At 46.3% G+C, this 18072-nt stretch overlaps 1 long non-coding RNA gene across 2 annotated transcripts; it reads right to left on the reverse strand.

Annotated features, from left to right (window-relative positions):
* Positions 1 to 14642: 14642 nt before the first annotated feature.
* LOC133712575 (uncharacterized) lies at positions 14643 to 17014 on the reverse strand. 2 transcript variants are annotated; one of them, XR_009847485.1, is made up of 5 exons: positions 16953 to 17014; positions 16712 to 16828; positions 16453 to 16561; positions 16236 to 16363; positions 14643 to 15161 (listed from the first exon to the last, which is right to left on the reverse strand). It is a non-coding gene; the product is annotated as an uncharacterized LOC133712575 (long non-coding RNA). The 2 variants fall into 2 exon arrangements; XR_009847484.1 differs by lacking the exon at positions 16953 to 17014 and having other exon boundaries at positions 16712 to 16942.
* Between the last annotated feature and the right edge of the window lie 1058 nt (positions 17015 to 18072).

Raw genomic sequence — 18072 nt, forward strand, 5'->3', positions numbered from 1 at the left:
GGGTGTTCGTCCGAGAGGCAGACAACCTTTAGCGACGTGTCAGGGTCGACCGGCTCCTTCCGTACATACTTCTCCTCCTCATCCCTAGGATCCTCAAAGATGTTTGGTGGCGGTGCCTCACTACCCACTGTCAGAATTTCATGGCGGCGCGTCGACCGCGCTATAGTCGTTGAGTAACATTCTCGTGCCAGCTGTTGGCTTCCCCTGACACAGCCCGTGCCGTTGGGTGTGGGGAACTTCATGAGAAGCATGTACCCTGCAATGATGCACTTGAGCTTGTTAAGCGCTGGTCGACCAATGATGGTGTTGTACGAACTGAAGCAGTCGACAATAATGAATTCTGTATGTACCTCCGCCATGCAGGGGCTAGTGCCAATAACCAGCCGCATGTAATCTGACCCCAGCGGTTGTGTGACATCACCGGAGAAGCTGAGCAGTGGCTCGTGATCCTGGAGTAGTTTTTTGTTCCGCTTGAGATGGTCGTAGCAACCATTGAAGATGACGTTGACAGCGGACCCGCTATCTACCAAAATTCTCCCCACCGAGAATTTGCCCAGAATGGCATCGACCAAGAATGGGTCATCATGGGGTAAATGCACTCCGCGCTCTTCCTCCTCCGAAAAGGTAATAGGTTCCCAACCTGATTTTGGGAGCTTGGCGGATCTTTCGTAGCGGATGTTGCAGACTTCCTTTGGGTGATTAGCGCGTGCATAGCGCTTCCTTGCCCTGTGAGACATGCTGGTGATTGGAGCACCGCCATCGATGGTGTTGATGCGGCCCAAGGTCTCAACGTTGGCAATTACTGGTGGTGGTTGACGCACCTTGAACTGCTCCAACTTGCCGTCACGGTACAAGGTCTCGATGGCCGTTTTGAGAGCATTGCAGCTATTGGTATTGTGGCCGCTGTCCTTGTGGTATTTGCACCACTTGCCGATGTTCCTGGGTTTGCCTGTTTTTGGGTATTTTGGAGGGGGTGGCGGTGGGATCTGATCCTTGCACTGATTGTAGATGTCTTCATATGAGGCAGTCAGGACCGTGAAAACTGCATACCGCTGCGAGGACTCCGCCTGCTTGTTGCGGTTATCCCCATGGGTTGGGCGGTTGCCCTTATGGTAATGCTGGTCCTTCTGCCGCTTGCTCTGGTGGTGGCCCTGTTGCCTCTCCCTTTTCTTGTCAGTTGATGGTGCTGAGGGGGTTTTGCTAGCGGTTTCCTGTTGACTGGAAGATGGCTGTGTTGATTTTGGTGTTAGTGGTGGCGGTGGGGTTTCTCCGTATGTGATGAATTCCGCCTGGGCGTGAATGACCGCCTCACTCATGACGTGGTCATACGTCGCATTGGGATGATTGTAGTTGAGGTGATAGAGGAACGGTCCCTTAAGCAGTCCCTTCCTGAAGGCCGCTGACGCCATCGTTTTGTCTAGGTCACGGCACTGAGATGCTGCCGCCCGCCACCTTGTGACGAAGGCCTTCAGTGACTCGTCCTCCCCCTGCTTGACGCTGAACAGCTGACTTGTGTTGTGATGACCAGCGGATAATAAGATGAACCGGGAGAGGAAAGCATGGGATAGTGCATTGAATGAACTGACAGACCCCGGCGGACACTCAAAGAACCAGTTCATTGCCTCGCCATCCAATGTTTCGCTGAACAAGTGGCACAAGGTGGCGTCGTCGAACCCCTTGTTGTTGGTGACCTTCTTGAAGGTGTCCATGTGGACGAAGGGATCAGACATTCCACCGTAATGCGCCATCTTTGGGGTTTTTGCATATGCCGGTCTGACAGCCTGCAGAATGGCAGCGGTGAAGGGCCCGGGTCTGGAAGCGAAGAGCGGATTCTGAGTTGGCGCTGGGACGCCCGACTCCGCCCGGATCAACCTCTGCTCCAGCTGGTGCATTCTTTCCAATATCTGGGCGGTTGCATCGTTGGTGGAATCAGCCTGAACAACCCGCTGGGACAGCCTGCGCCTTGGCACAGGCGGAATATTCTCGGTCCTTGCCCTAGCCTCCGAGTGGTTGGTGTGCGGGAGTGATTCCGCCTCTTGTTCTAACATGGGTTGGGGTATGGGCGGTGGTCCCATTCCCAATACCTCGGGTGGGTTCAGCGGTACCTGCATCTGTATGACCGGCCCCGGTCCCAACGTTCCGGTGCCGGGTCGGCTATGCCTGGTGCTATGTGACTGCTCGCTCTGTGCTGGGCGGGCGGTGGCCTCCAGCGTCTTTTTTAATTCCTCGAAACGTGTCATGAGCGTAGCCACCTGCCGCTGGGCTTCAGCCTTTTCCTTGCGCTCCGCCTCACGTTCCTTGTTTGCCTTGTGAAGATCCGCCAGTGCTAGCTCGTACATAGTGACGAGATCTTGACCCGGCGGGCGGCTGCTGCTCGGATTTGCCTCACCGCCGGGGTTGGCCGGGGTTGTGAATAGTGCGCGGTTAACGCCTACTGCTGGGTCGGGAGGTTGGGGGACGGCGGGATGGTCTGCCTGCTCTTCAGCGTTTCCCCCGCTACCGTTAGTCATGGTGATTGTGGTGGGATGGCCTTTTGTTCAAGGGTTCCCACAGACGGCGCCAATGTTAATGTCTAAAAGTTCGGCGGTAGCTGAACCTTTGTTAACGCTGATCCAGTGGGCGGATCGATACTGTGACGTTCTCAAAGCCTCCGCTACCTGTCAAGTAAAATACAAAGGGCGTCAGAGGGAGACCGCGTTGGGCGGTCTTCAACTCTCCGATGCCTAAGTTAGTCAATGTATTTATGTTGACAAAGTAACAGTAGGTAAGTATTGAATGCGTAATTAATGAGGAGAGAAGAGAGGACCTTTTATAGGTGATGAAGAGGTTGATCTTCTCTTTGTTTTCGATGTGGGACTGATATGCTTTAGTTCCCAGTTTCAGAAGCTTCTGATGCCATCTTGGCGCGGCGCGTGGCGGCGCGTCGGCGGCGATCTGGAGGTGGTCCGACGTTGGGGCTGTAGCCCGCCTGGCGGTGTGTCTGCATGTCATTCCTTTGGTTGGAATTAATACCTTTGGCGGTAGAATGAGCGTAGCCCATTAGAGCTAATTATGCTTGCAAATGTACATGTATGTACACAACCGCTGAGGCAAGTCATGCAAAGCCTCGAGCACTCTAGATGCCTAAGCAAATGAGCAATTGAGCTCAGCGAGTTTGACATCGAGTACAGACCATGAACCGCTATGAAAGGCTAAGTGGTAGTAGACTTCATCGCTGAACTCACTGAGCGCCAGGAGGAACCCACTTCGGGGACACTAGCAGACAACACTACTATAACAGCAACCGAAGGACCCACTGCCAAGCAGCGGCCAGGGTGGAACCTCCATGTCGACGGCTCGGCCTGCACCAAAACTTGTGGCGTGGGAATCATCCTAAAGGGGCCAGGGGGATTGAACATGAAGTACGCACTAAAATTCAACTTCAAAGCTTCGAATAACATGGAGGAATATGAAGCGCTCATTGCAAGCCTACTCCTCACCATAGACTCAGGTGCTGATAGTATCAACTTATTCAACGACTCTCAACTTGTCATCAACTAGGTCAACGACAGCTTCCAGGCCAAGGACAAGCAGTTAATGGCGTACTTAGGGTACGTGAAAACCCTACTTAGAAAATTCAAGTTTCACTTCATCACACAGATCCCTAGAAAGAAGAACGCCAAGGTAGACTCTTAGGCAAGGCTAGCAACCGCTCAACCTCATCAATGTCCGACGGACACAAGGGTGGAATGCCTTAACAAGCTAAGCATCACCAAGACCCTAGCAGAAATATTCAACATCGAGATCAATCCTAGCTGGATGGATGAGATAATTGAGTGCAAGCGCAATGGAACACTACCAACCGACAAGGTCGAGGCACGGCAACTTAAGCGGAGGGCAACCCACAATAACATCCAAGACGGTAAACTTTACCCCCAGGGCTTTACTCACCCAAATCTCATATGCTTAACACCAGAACAAGGAAAAATGGTACTAGCAATGATACATGCAGGGGAGTGTGGAAATCATTCAGGCGCCAGATCTCTGGCAAATCGAACCATGCGGCAAGGGTACTTTTGGCTCACGCTCGGTTATGACGCCAAAGAAGTCTCCAAGTCCTGCCACAAATGCCAACAATACGCTGACCTCCCACATGCGCCAGCGGAGCCCCTTTCAATCATCATCGGCCCATGGATTCACTCCACTTGGGGCCTCGACCTCGTTGGCAAATTACCAACCACTAGGGGGCAGTTCAAATACATCATTGTTGCCATCGATTACAACAGCAAATGGATAGAGGCTGAACCTCTAACGGTAATCACAACTGCCAAGGTAACCAATTTCCTCTGGAAAAAAATTTATTGCCGCTACGGCGTACCCCACACCATCATCACAGACAACGGGGCCTTGTTCAACAATGAGGAAATCATTAACTTCACCGCAAAGCTTGGTACCAAGATGCGCTACCCATCTGTGGCGCACCCCCAAACCAACGGGCAGGTCGAAGTGGCAAACAAAATCATCAAGAAGTTGCTCAAGAAGAAGCTTGATGACTCCAACGGCTTATGGGCTGAAAAGCTCCCAGAGGTCCTATAAGCCATCAGAACAACACCAATGTCTGCTAACGGAGAAACACTGTTTTGCATGATGTTCGACATAGAGGTAGTCCGTCCTATCGAGGTCACACAACCAACCGCTAGGGTTGAAGGCTACAATGCCAAAACCAACAATGATGGCATCGACATCGACAAAGATCTCCTCGAGGAAAAGCGCCACAAGGCTCACCTGCACAATTTGCAAAATAAGCAGTGGGTATCACGTTTCTACAACTACAGAGTCAAGGCCAGAAACTTCCAACTTGGGGACTGGGTTATGAAGGAGGTCATTCCTCAGCCAACCGCTCTTCGTCCCCCTTGGGAGGGACCATATCAAATAGTGGAAGTCGTCAACCCTGACATTTTCTACTTAAAGGACAAGGATGGCGTCACATCCGCCCACCCTTGTAAAGCTGCTAGCACGATACCTCAGGTTTACAAAAGGTGACTATTTAACGATTACACCAATCACTCGTCTAATTACAAATAAATCAAACGCTAATTATATTATATTAATCACCAATCAATCTTAATTGGCGTATATCATGCAACACTAATTGCTATTACATGAATAGCCACATTAATATTTACAACATCACCAAATTATTTTCTTCATCTTATTCATTTGTATCAAATGAGGAAGGGGAACTTCATATTCACCTTTTCGAATAAATAGAAGCAAAAAGAAAAATGATTTTATGATGACCAAAAACAAAATGTAAAAATAAGAAGAGAATAGAACCTACATGGAAACAGCATAAAGGGTGAAAACCAGGTAAATTATAAAGTAGTAGACACGTTATAAGTGAGATCGTACTACTGCTAAGTTTTTGGAAGTTGCTCTGACTTGGACTAAAGTTATATCAACCACTGAATGAGTCTGATATTCACATGCTGGATTCATGAAACGTGACTATGCCACACAGTGACAGGACACAAACACAAATTTTCGTATCTTTTCTTGTTCAAAATCAGTCCAATCAAGCTTACTAAGGGAAACGCCAATCACTCAGGTTTATATAGGACTAGATTAGGTTTACAAAAGGTGGCTATTTAACGATTACACCAATCACTCGTCTAATTACAAATCAATCAAACAGTAATTATATTCTATTAATCATCAATCAATCTTAATTGGTGTGTATCACACAACACTAATTGCTATTACATGAATAGCCACATTAATATTTACAACATCACCAAATTATTTTCTTCATCTTATTCATTTGTATCAAATGAGGAAGGGGAACTTCATATTCACCTTTTTGAATAAATAGAACCGAAAAGAAAAATGATTTTATGATGATCGAAAACAAAATGTAAAAATAAGAAGAGAATAGAACCTACATGGAAACAGCAGAAAGGGTGAAAACCAGGAAAATTATAAAGTAGTAGACACGTTATAAATGAGATCGTACTGCTGTTAAGTCTTTGGAAGTTGCTCCAACTTGGACTGGAGTTATATCAGCCACTGAATGAGTCTGATATTCACATGCTAGATTCATGAACCATTGAACCGTGAATATGGCACACAGTGACAGGACACAAACACAAATTTTTGTATCTTTTCTTATTCGAAATCAATCCAATCAAGCTGAGTAAGGGAACCGCTAATCACCAGGTTTATATAGGACTACCTCATGTTTACAAAAGGTAACTATTTAACGATTACACCAATCACTTGTCTAATTACAAATCAATTAAATGCTAATTATATTATGTTAATCACCAATCAATCTTAATTGGCGTAAATTAGGAAAAGCCCTAAGCGTGAGTTCTCTCTCTCCACGCATCCAAATCCTAAGAGTGAGTACGGCGGCCGCCGACTGTTTTTTTCCTGTGACCTCCTCACCTCCATGGCGTCCATTGAGGCTGTTACCGCCTCCTTTGCAGCATCTCTTGCTTTAGCCGGCAATGAAGTTATTGATCTGTCTCGTCGAACTGGGGGTGCACCACGCCGTCCTCGACAATCCTACCTACTGGCCAAACCCTTGGCAAAGCAGCCTGCTGCCCTCAACGACCTCAGGCGATTCTTCAAATGCGTATGGGTGCTCGACAAAGGTTTTAAGATTCAGGAGAGAGAGCAGAACTAGTTTGTGCTCGCTTTCGACCTTCAACGTGATCGAAACAAGGTGTTGCATGGTGGTCCCTGGTGGTTTAACCATGCCTCGATTGTAATGAATGAATATGATGGCATGTCGCCGATCAGTTCGGTGAAGATGAACTCTTTATTCTTCTGGGTAAGGATCTCCAACATCCCACTTGCGTTTGAGGACCCAGACATGATCCAGGCTATTGCTTCTGTGGCGGGAAAGTTCTTAGAGCTGGATGACAAACTTTTCGACACTGTGGGTAAAGTTAGGGTTCGGGTTGCTCATGAATTGTCCAAACCCTTCTTTACGCTGAAAACGCTCCGTCTTGCTCCTGGGATTGAAGCAGAGATATCCTTCTTCTTCGAAAACTTTGTAGGTATGTGCAACTCCTACCATTTTCTGATGCACGGTGATAATGGGTGTCCGGTTAGTGGGATGGATACTAGCCATACTGGGGTTCGAGCCATTGTTGATAAGAGAGTGGAGATCCCTGCTCCATCGTTGAGTTTTAATGCAGGTACATTCCTAAACGGCATGTTTCGTTTCCAGGGGGTGCAAACACCGGTCCTTCCACCGGTCAACAGGGCTCTTTTTAGTCATGACACTCTTGGCCGTAAACCTATAATCCTGCGGGAGAAGTTGCTTCCCAACAAACTGGATAATTCACTGGCCTTAGTCCCAGTCTCTGATGATATTACTGGGATTGAACCTATTGTGCCGGCTCTCATTGAAGATGATAAAGATACGGGGAAGTCTGATGAGAAGTTGGAGAGTGACACAGATGTTCCTGCCATGGTGGAGCCAAGAATTGAGAAGAGGGTATGCCCTCCCACCTCTGAGGCCTCTCCCAAAAAGCTAAAGATTTTGCTCCCAGACTTGTTCAAACAAGGGGATATGCATGATGCTCCAGCAAAGAAGTTGAAGACCCCATGTTTCCCGACTAAGTTTTCAGCACGGTCTCTAGGACTCCTGGCAGCCCCGGGCAGCATTCTGGTGCCAAAAGAGCTGATCGTGGCAGGTACTACGAAGCCACCAAAGAAGAGAGGAAGGCCACTTGGATCAAAAAATAAAAATCCACCCAAAGCAAAGAAGATTGCTGCTGCACAAGCAACTTGTTTGGAGTACCTTACTAAGCCTCCTAGCCCTAGTGAGAAGGGCAAGGAGAAAATTTAAGTTTTTTGTTTTTGTGACTACACAAAGGCTATATTTACTACACCTTTGTGTAGTTCATAGGCTCACTTGGAATAAGTGAGCATTGATATGTAGTAGTGAGTGGTGCTAGCATATCGCTCGTCTTACTTGCCTATGAGCAGTGACTGATATGTATCCGTGCCGTTCTGGCTTTAGTGAATGAAAACCCTATTATTATTGATTCAAAAAAAAAATCTTAATTGGCGTATATCACGCAACACTAATTGTTATTACATGAATAGCCACATTAATATTTACAACATCACCAAATTATTTTCTTCATCTTATTCATATCACATGAATAGCCACATTAATATTTACAACATCACCAAATTATTTTCTTCATCTTATTCATTTGTATCAAATGAGGAAGGGGAACTTCATATTCACCTTTTCGAATAAATAGAAGCGAAAAGAAAAATGATTTTTTGAGATGAGAATAGAACCTACATGGAAACAGCAGAAAGGGTGAAAACTAGGTAAATTATAAAGTAGTAGACACGTTATAAGTGAAATCGTACTACTGCCAAGTCTTTGGAAGTTGCTCCGATTTGGACTAAAGTTATATCAACCACTGAATAAGTCGATATTCACATGCTGGATTCATGAACCGCGACTATGGCACACAATGACGGGACACAAACACAAATTCCCGTATCTTTTCTTGTTCGAAATCAATCTGTTAACGTTAGAATCCGAGGGGACTCTAGTTAGCTATAAATAAAGAAAGAGAGACAGAGAGAGAGAGAGAGTTGACACGAGAAGTATAGTGGTTCATTTCCCGCCTTAGCGGGAAACTACGTCCACTTGAATGTTTAACTAGTGTGTTCGGGCCTTGCGGCCCAAAGGGATTACATGAGATGTAATGGGATGAATGAATAAGTGGGAAGGAGTCTCCTTTTATAGGTGAAGGAGTGCTCTTCCTTTACATGGTTTTCGATGTGGGACAAGCAAAGATAACTATTCTAGTGTAGAAAGCCTAGTTTGTGAGGGCAACTTGGCAAGGCCGGAAAGGTGGCTTCCTAGCGACGGATTTGCGACTTCCGGATACCGCCGCGTAGCCTGAACATAGGGCTACACGATGTATGTCTCGGTTGGGCCTTGCCAAGTCTTGTGGATGTCTCAAAGTGGGTGTTACTTATGCTTGGTGAGATAGCAAACTAGCCTTGCTAGTAGAGGTATCTACAAGTCCCCGAAGTCCCCAAGTAAGAGGAGCTTCTTGGTTGGGGAGTTATACACATGGTGTCACCAAGCATAAGTAACCGGGCGGTACGGACCCCCTACAAGTCCCCGAACTCCGTAAGCAAGAAGCGACTCGTTAACCTGCACAACAAAGACAAAAAACAGGCATACGTAGAATGCTCGTTGCATTGGGCAACAAATGTGAGTTGTATAGATATGCGTTGGCATATATAAACGTATGGGGTGCGTGATACATGTTGATGCATATACGCGAATGGTGCCGAGTACGATCGATTATGACGTACAAACTCGAGAACGCTTATGGTCGTGTGAGCGTATGGATTGCATATGATAAATGTAAGTTGCATGAGCGGTGCGAAGGTAAGCGTTTGTAATTCGTGAACGATGACCGCGCGTACGGTTGTGTCTGTTTGGTTTTCGCTCGTATTAATGGAACGCGAAAAGAATTTGATTTGTCGCGGTCGGTAAACGACAAATGGTAGAAAAATTCAATGTTCCATTAACGTGTGGTGTGTCGAGTAGACATGAGCGTAAAGCTCGAGGATTGCCGGGAAGGCATGAGCGGGGAGCTCGTGGGTTGCCGGGAAGGCATGAGCGGAGGCTCAAGGGTTGCCGGGAAGGCATGAGCGGGAAGCTCAAGGGTTGCCGGGAAGGCATGAACGAAAGCTCGGGGTGCCGGGAAAGCATGAGCGGGAAGCTCGTGGGTTGCCGGGGAGGCATGAGCGGAAGCTCAAGGGTTGCCGGGGAGGCATGAGCGGAAGCTCGTGGGTGCCGGGAAGGCATGAGCGGGAAGCTCGTGGTGCCGGGAAGGCATGAGCGGGAAGCTCGTGGGTTGCCGGGGAGGCATGAGCGGAGGCTCGGGGTGCCGGGAAGGCATGAGCGGGAAGCTCGTGAGCGGAAGCTCAAGGGTGCCGCGAAGGCATGAGCGGAACCTCGGGGTGCCGGGAAGGCGTGAGCGGGAAGCTCGTGGGTTGCCGGGGAGGCATGAGCGGAAGCTCAAGGGTTGCCGGGGAGGCATGAGAGGAAGCTCGTGGGTTGCCGGGAAGGCATGAGCGGAAGCTCGGGGTGCCGGGAAGGCATGAGCGGGAAGCTCGTGGGTTGCCGGGGAGGCATGAGCGGAGGCTCGGGGTGACGGGAAGGCATGAGCGGAAGCTCGGGGTGCCGGGAAGGCGTGAGCGGGAAGCTCGTGGGTTGCCGGGGAGGCATGAGCGGAAGCTCGTGGGTTGCCGGGAAGGCATGAGCGGAAGCTCGGGGTGCCGGGAAGGCATGAGCGGGAAGCTCGTGGGTTGCCGGGGAGGCATGAGCGGAGGCTCGGGGTGCCGGGAAGGCATGAGCGGGGGCTCGGGGTGCCGGGAAGGCGTGAGCACGCAAAGCTCGGCGGTGCCGCTGAGGCACGAGCGCGAAAAGTTAGGCGGTGTCGGGTGCCGCTGAGGCACGAGCGCCAAAAGCTCGGCGGTGCCGCTGAGGCACGAGCGCCAAAAGGTCGGCGGTGCCGCTGAGGCACGAGCGCGAAAGTTCGGCAGTGCCGCTGGGGCATTAACGGGTAGCTCGAGGTGATGCCCCGAGGCATGAGCGTGACCGTTGCTAATTATGCTGGGCTGTATGTACAAGTCCCCGAAGTCCCCAGTCAAGGAGGGTGTTCTTGAGGGTTGATACCAAAGCGTAGCTTTGTGCCGTATATCAAGCATAATTAGTGCGAGTGCGTCGTCCATCTAGAATTGGTTGGAGCGAACGCTTTTGCCCTTTCGGGTGGGCCCCTTCTAGGCCCCGCGAGGAGTCCCCCACTCCTGGCTATAGACCTCCGGATGGTCGGAAAATTGTTTGATGAGGGGAGCTGCGCGGAGCAGAGGGTGTTGGGTAGCGAGCCCAATCTTTGGTACCCAAGCATCGGGGTTAACTGCCGGATCAATGGCTGCCGTGGGCTGTGTTAACTAGTCCCTTTGCTATTTCTCAGAGGAGAAACTTGACTGCAATGCCGCGTAGCGGTCATTGTCATTATGAGGCGTTGCCTTACCGCTTGGCGGTTGAATGAAAAAATGATAAACACAGAGCAAGTAATAATATTTTGTTTAAGTGTCGCATGTTTATTTAATTGAGTTGCAATTAAAATATAAGCATGGCATATGTGTATAGCATGTACTTGTAATGTGGATGCTAATATCATTTCGTAGGCATGCCTAAGTGTCATGGAGGCATGTATAGTCATGGCAAAGCTCTAATTGCAAGAGCGCAAAAGATAAGATAAAGCGACTTATCTTATGCCGATTTGAAGGCTAGCGGAGTTGGCCGAGTATGACGATCCATTGCTTGGCGGATAAAGTATTCCGATAATGTCCGTCAACGCGTAGTTGCGCTTGAATGCTTGATAGAAATAGTTGAATTTCCTTGCAAAAATGGATGATTAGTATGTGGATTTATAAAATCGACACCAACAATTTGCATGTATTTTTGCATATGTACTTTGATAAAGTTGTAAACAAAGTGTATAAGTTGACATGTTTGTTTTAGAGAGATTTTGAATGTCAATAGAGAGACGAATTAAGGGCACATGTACTGAATACCAATTAGATGCTTTAGTGGTAGAGCATACAAAAAGTAATTATGCATGTGGTTGTGTGTTCATAGAAGAAAAATTGTTGCATGCTGTGGTAGTACGTAATGAGTCATATATGGATTTGTTATGTATAGCTAGCAAATCAACCATGAAAGAACATGGACAGAGCATCGACACATATATGTAGCATGTACATGCTAGTTTCATGCTATTTGAGTTTTGTGAAGGCATAGATGCATGGTATATATGTGTAGTCTTTAACATATATATCTATACCCACAGTTATATAAATTGCTCCTAAGAAGAAGACAAAACTGAGAAAGATTAATCTAAATAATCAAGTGTGAAGGCATGTATAAGGCTGTGAGGTCACAGTATGCGTTAGATGGACAAGTGTGGCATGCATTTGATGCGTGGCATCATAATTGGAGCATAGCAGGCAATAAACCACATTAAATATATTTGAGCTAAAGATACTACGTGCAAGCATGCTTTATCCATACCCTGTTGTAAACGACAACAATTATAGATACTGAGCTTGGCTCTCTACCGCGGCAATATTTAAAGGTTTGAAAAAACTTAACTTGATTGCTGGGAGTATTATCGAACGCTCGGACCAGCTCGCTAGATGCTTTGAAGAGACAATAAGTTGGGTGTCTGCATCATGCTTCAGGGTGTCCATAGCGGTTGTGATGGTATTGCCCAGAATGGAAGGTCGATTGTAGGTGCCTAGTGATCCCCAGATTTTCTTTTATGCTCGGAGCTGATTGAGGACTGAGTGTCCAGAGATGCTCAACAGAGGAAGTTAGGCAGTGGTGCCTCAGCGGAGGAAGTTGGGCAGTGGTGCCTAGCGGAGGCAGCTGGATGGCAGCGGAGGATTATCCGACGAAGATGGCTAGCGCTCGGCGGAGCTCAATCAGATCAGCGGTGTTGTGGTCAGCGGTGGTGTTTGTGAGTTGCCGATCGGGTTTAATGGATGACCGAAGGCGTCGTATATGACGCTGCTCATGGGAGATTATTGAAGAAGCTTTGCAGCTGGACCGAAGAGGATGGGAAGGCCTCGGCGGAGATGCCCAGTGACAGCGGAGACTCAACATTTGCCGCTGGCTCAGGCTAGCGGTGCCGCTAAAGCTGCTGGCACGTTGGTGTGCTAGTTGACGAGTTTGTCATTGACGGAGGGCGTAATATTGACGGAGCACATGTACCGCTGGGTCGCTGCCATGTTCGCTATCCGCTGACGAAGAAGGTTGGCGGTGCAAGGCCGTCAGACATTTGTGGAGCCCAAGCTTGGCGGTGGAGTCCAGCGAAGATGGTGGCAGCGGAGCACTCGACGGAGTTGGGCGGAGCGGAGCCGCTGGTGCTAGCGGAGGTTTTCACAGTGCGTCAAGATGGCTGGTGGAGGATTGCTAGCGGTGATCGCTGGCGGAGCTTGTGTTGGCCGCTAATGCTGGCGGTTGGATGCAGAGATGAAGAAGCTATGCTACGCAGCAGCAGCTCATCATGCATGAAGGCTGACAAAAGCTTGGCGGTAGTTGGCCAGCGGTGAACCTGCAGCGGTGCAGCCCGGCGGTGCACAGTGTGGCGGAAGATTTTCCGTCGGAGAGGAGCAGAGATAAAGTTGATGCTCGGTTTTGTTGCCGAGATAAAGGTGATGCATGCACCTTTTTGTGATTGCTGAATAGCTAGTGGTGATGACCGGTGGTATGTGCCGCTGGTGGAGCTGAGCGGAAGAACTGCCGCTGACGGAGATTAGCGGCGCCTTGTTTCCCGCTGATGAAGCTTAGAGGAGAAGCTTGCACAAGCCCGGCGGACTGGTGCTCATGACAGCGGAGGTTATTGCCGGTTAGCGGAGCGGAGATGCTGGTTGGCGGAGCAGTGCACTGGGCTTTGCCGCTGACGGTGGTCAGCGGGGAAAGAGTTGGCCGGCGGGGTGGTGCCTTGGAGATGGCCGGTGCCTAGCGGTGGTTTGTCCTTGGCGGAGCTGTCAGTGCTGGTGATGATTGAGGAATGGTCATGCTGGCGGAAGCTCAATCTTGGCGGTGCCGCTGACTGAATAAGAAGGAGGTTGGATTTGGGTGCCCAGAGAAGTTAGGCGGCAATTTTAATTTTTTTTTTTTGGAGGTTCAGCGTTGACCAAGCCTTGATGGGCGTTGACCTGCTCCGCCAGGCATTGACCGACCTTATTTGATGTTGAACGAGCGTTGACTCGACACTTTCGGGTCAAAGTTCGTGGTAGGTGACGAAGCCTTTGTGTGTCGGCTTCCCACAGACGGCGCCAATGTTAACGTTAGAATCCGAGGGGACTCTAGTTAGCTATAAATAAAGAAAGAGAGACAGAGAGAGAGAGAGAGTTGACACGAGAAGTATAGTGGTTCATTTCCCGCCTTAGCGGGAAACTACGTCCACTTGAATGTTTAACTAGTGTGTTCGGGCCTTGCGGCCCAAAGGGATTACATGGGATGTAATGGGATGAATGAATAAGTGGGAAGGAGTCTCCTTTTATAGGTGAAGGAGTGCTCTTCCTTTACATGGTTTTCGATGTGGGACAAGCAAAGATAACTATTCTAGTGTAGAAAGCCTAGTTTATGAGGGCAACTTGGCAAGGCCGGAAAGGTGGCTTCCTGACGACGGATTTGCGACTTCCGGATACCGCCGCGTAGCCTGAACATAGGGCTACACGATGTATGTCTCGGTTGGGCCTTGCCAAGTCTTGTGGATGTCCCAAAGTGGGTGTTACTTATGCTTGGTGAGATAGCAAACTAGCCTTGCTAGTAGAGGTATCTACACAATCCAATCAAGCTGAGTAAGGGAAACGCACCAAAAGAGATTAAAGACTTTGTTGAACACAATAAAATCAAGATAAAGTAGTGGAAATTTTCATGATAAATTAAGTGGTCAGTATCAATTGACTCCCATTTTCATTTTCTCCAAACTAAGACGACTCTCCATAGAAGGAACAATTTTTCAGAAGGGAAAAACTGTCATAATCTGTGAACTTTGAAGTAGACATCACTGAAAGGAAAAAAAAAAAATTAACCTCAAAATCGTTTCATGAATGTGGCAGAAAATCCAAATAATTTAAGCTTATTATCAATAGTAACACAGATTATTATCAATAGTAAGGCAGAACACAATTTTTTACCAGATGAACCTCAAACTATTAACTGTACTAATTCTCAATTTTCTTTAGCACTGCTTTTTCCTGTACATTAATTTGGCTTTTGAAAAACTTCCTTCAAAGAGTTGCAAAAGTCGAGGCTTTACATATAAAAATTAAAAAATGTGTATTTTCTTCAACATAACTTCACAGCACCAGGCATTTTCTCTTCCGATATAGAAAGCACATTGGTCCCATAAATGAATCTATTGAGTGAGAGAACCACTGTCCTACTGCCACCCACTGATGCAAAGAGGCACAAGAACCTATGTCAAGGCTTCAGCCATCAGCGAACAATGAGATAGCTGCTGGTCATAAAGGTCACAAAAAATGCGGTACTTGGCATCATGGTACTTCTTCACCTTAGGGTCTTTGGATGGATGGATGACCTACCAAATTCAGGGGGGAAAAAAAAAGGCATACTGAAAAGTGAGAAAAATAAGGGATAACATATTCCACTTCTAAAAGCATGACACAATCAGAGATCTGCAGTTCCTAATAGGTACTTGCATCAATGAAAGTACCACCTAAAGGTCACATATTTAATTGTCATTTTAGCACCCGCCAAAAACTATAAATCATATGACAAAATCACCATCATGTTCCTAGTGCCTTCTTGCATTCAAGAAACATACTTGCGACTCAAAAATCCAAGGTCATGCTACTTGCAACTCAAATTTGTCAGACTGAATATCAACTTATTGAAAACTTCTCCCAAATGGTCCTATGATACGCACGACCTTTTCATTTTCTACAACTCAATAACATTAAGAAAAATCCAAGTAAAAAGTGCAAAGGAATCTTCATAATAGAGCAACTGGAGTCCGTAGGAAAATCTTGAACAATCTGATATGCAGCCTTGATATATATCATGTGTGCATATTGAGCATATGTCAGAGTCAAATGGACTATCACATATGCATCACTATAAATTGCTCTGATTATTTTGGGAGAAAAGGAATCCTCATTCACCATCGTTTACGGGAACAATGCTATAGATACACTAATATCACGATGTATGTAAGACAACAAGTTTTATTTTGTTTTATTTTATTTTATATATATATATATTTTTTTTTTTGATAACCAGAAATTCTGCAAACCCGCTTCGCAGACCCAGGCTCAAATTGGGCCCTCCTGTCGAACACTACAATCTTTAGGTGACAGCAAACTCCAACAAATAGCAAGGTAGGTATTGAGAGGGGCTTCAAATCCCATATCACATGGCGAGCAAACCATGGGCCTTTCCATTCCTAATAACCCGTCATTGGTAAAACAAGTTTGGTAGTTTGAATAAAGTAAAGAGGAGAAACAGAACAGAAGAAACACAAGCATTACATGCATTCCTCCTCAAAGTGAGATGGAAGTTCTAGCTTGCAAACTAGTAAGAGGTTCCAATTTGTGTGCCAATAGAGTAAAAGAAAACAATTAGAAGTACTAAAGCAACATTTGAAAAAACATACCTGCCCCGAAGCATTCAGGGCCTTCATGGCATCATGCATACTAAAATATTTCCTTGCAGCTACAGCACCAAGAATGGCAGCACCCAATAGCACAGGCTCACTCTCCCATGGAAGAATAATAGGGCAACCTGAACCAAGCACCCAATTGCATGTCTCAATTCTAAAACTCGGCCTAATTAGAATAAATAAAAAAGCAAAATGGATAAGCCTTGGCAACCTTTAGGCTGAGAATCTGATGAAGGCACACTTTCCAATACCCCCACACCACCGGCATGAGCATCAATTAGCAAAGTCCCAACAGGAATCCCTGCTACAAGACCTAGTTCCTGCAAATTCAAATTACTACAATAAGAGACTAAAACAGGAAAGAAGTTCAAAATATCATTTTTAAATTTTAATCACCCTCCAAAGCCCACCAAAGAAGGATGTGCTCGTATTCTTGCAACTAAACAAATGTATATGCTCAGTTAATGGACCTCAAGGGAGCGCCACTTGAAATCAATGAGAAATCTTCAGTACAGAATATCTTGCTTTCGCAGCAGTAGATGTGAGACCGGAACCCAGAGGATGGTCAGGGAAGGCTACAATTCGTCCTGTTTTTATCTCAAGTTATTAAAAGGAGCCAGAAGTCCCAAATGGTAACAGAAAAGAATTTAAGCATTTGGCACAATAACCAAGATAGACATAAAAAGTCATAAATGCACTCAAATTGACTACCTTCACTGTTTCCAGATAAAGGCTTGGTTGAGGTTCGTTTTAACTGTATTTGCATAAGATTTAATATAAGAAACTGACAAATAATAAGGTCCTGACCTCAATGCTAAATGGCAGAAGAATTCACAGCAAGTTATATCGATCAGCTTACAAAACGCCACTTTTTCATCAAAAAAGACTCAAGTCAATTGTGTTGGAGTATTTTGTATAATACATTGTTGCAAAACAAGTGACAATATTCATATAAATCAAGTCATAGCAGGGGGCTTCACTCTTCTACAATAAACAATCCTATTCCCTCGCAGTCCTAAAGGTTCATCTCCCATTGACAAAAAAGGAGTAAGAACAATAATCTATTTTGGCTCGAAACCAAATTCTCATACTTTGGATGCAGATCCTCTATAACTTCAAAGAGTATCTGTGCTAAATAAATTATTTGTAAACAGGCGCCACTGAACCAAATATATATAGCCAAACTGTGATCCTTGTCATACTAAGACCATCCCTTTGTACGTTTCAATATTCTCTAATTAATTTAAGTACAAAAACATGATTTAATACTTCTAAGCTATCAGCCTGTTAACCTTGGAGTATATGCAACAGATCATTATTTAAGCGGAAAATGCATGAGAAGCAATCTTTTAGTAGTTGCAGTTATCTGAAAGGAATAAGTACAAGGAGTCCAGTATTGAAGTTTGCAGCTTATATGAAGGATAAAGAAAGAAAATGCTAACTTTATGGCTTCAAATAGGACGTCTCTCTCACAACAAGAAATCTATAGAGCACTAGTGATGAGGACATCATAGCCAAACCTTTTAAGGTTTATGAGCGAAAGAAATGGAAAAGGAGAGCAGCTAGTCATTCCCTTTCCATATGGTTTGATTAATTGCTTTCATTCTAGAAGTCTCTAGGCAGGTGTCTTTCAGTTTCAGTGTGGAATTTTAAGGTTTCTTTATTATTTCAGTTTCAGTTAGGAGTTTAAATTCCTTTATTAGGTCTTTTATGCTTCAGTTTTGTGAAGTGTAACAGCCCTAGCTATGAAAGAGTCTTTAATGCTAGTTAATATGAGCTATCTGCTCAAATATAAATAAGTGTAAGTGCCAAGTGGCCAGATATGTCGTGA

This window comes from Rosa rugosa, chromosome 5, assembly GCF_958449725.1.
Source record: "Rosa rugosa chromosome 5, drRosRugo1.1, whole genome shotgun sequence".
In the NCBI taxonomy this organism is placed as follows: Eukaryota; Viridiplantae; Streptophyta; class Magnoliopsida; order Rosales; family Rosaceae; genus Rosa; species Rosa rugosa.